The sequence below is a fragment of the Pongo abelii genome, chromosome 3, assembly GCF_028885655.2.
Source record: "Pongo abelii isolate AG06213 chromosome 3, NHGRI_mPonAbe1-v2.0_pri, whole genome shotgun sequence".
In the NCBI taxonomy this organism is placed as follows: Eukaryota; Metazoa; Chordata; class Mammalia; order Primates; family Hominidae; genus Pongo; species Pongo abelii.
The window spans coordinates 78,450,032-78,451,234 of NC_071988.2; positions in this window are offsets into that span (position 1 = coordinate 78,450,032).

Here is a 1,203-nt window from a genome sequence, read left to right on the forward strand (position 1 = left end):
ATCATAAAGAAGTTTCAAAGAATGCTTCTGTCTAGGTTTTATGTGAAGATATTTCCTTTTCCACCATAGGCCTCAAAGCGCTCCAAATGAACACTTGCAGATTCTACAAAAAGAGTGTTTCAAAGCTGCTCTTTCAAAAGAAGTGTTCAACTCTGTGAGTTGGATTCATACTTCACAAAGCAGTTTCACAGAACGTTTCTGTTTCGTTTTTATCGGAAGATATTCCCGTTTGTAACGAAGGCCTGAAAGGGCTCCAAGTATCCACTTGCAGATTCTGCCAAAACACAGTTTCAAAACTGCTCTATCAAAAGGAAGGCTTATCTCTCCGAGTTGAATGCACACATCATAAAGAGGTTTCTGAGAATGCTTCTGCCTGGTTTATATGTGAAGATATTTCCTTTTCCACCATAGGCCTCAAAGCGCTACAAACGAACACTTGCAGATTCTACAAAAAGAGTGTTTCAAAGCTGCTCTTTCAAAAGAAGTGTTCAACTCTGTGAGTTGGATTCATACTTCACAAAGGAGTTTCACAGAACGCTTCTGTTTAGTTTTTATGGGAAGATATTCCCGTTTCCAACGAAGGCCTGAAAGGGCTCCAAATATCCACTTGCAGATTCTGCAAAAACACAGTTGCAAAACTGCTCTATCAAAAGGAAGGCTTATCTCTCTGAGTTGAATGCACACATCATAAAGAGCTTTCTGAGAATGCTTCTGCCTTGTTTATATATGAAGATATTTCTTTTTCCACCATAGGCCTCAAAGCGCTCCAAATGAACACTTGCAGATTCTACAAAAAGAGTGTTTCATAACTGCTCTAGCAAAGGAAAGGTTCACCTCTGTGAGTTGAACACACACATCACAAAGCAGTTTGTGAGAATGCTTTGGTTTAGTTTTTATGGGAAGATATTCCCGCTTCTAACAAAGGCCTGAAAGAGCTCCAAATATCCACTTGCAGATGCTGCAAAAAGACTCTTTCCAAACTGCTCCATGAAAAAGAAGGTTCAACTCTGTGAGTTGAATGCACACATCATAAAGAAGTTTCAAAGAATGCTTCTGTCTAGGTTTTATGTGAAGATATTTCTTTTTCCACCATAGGCCTCAAAGCGCTCCAAATGAACACTTGCAGATTCTACAAAAAGAGTGTTTCATAACTGCTCTAGCAAAGGAAAGGTTCACCTCTGTGAGTTGAACACACACATCACA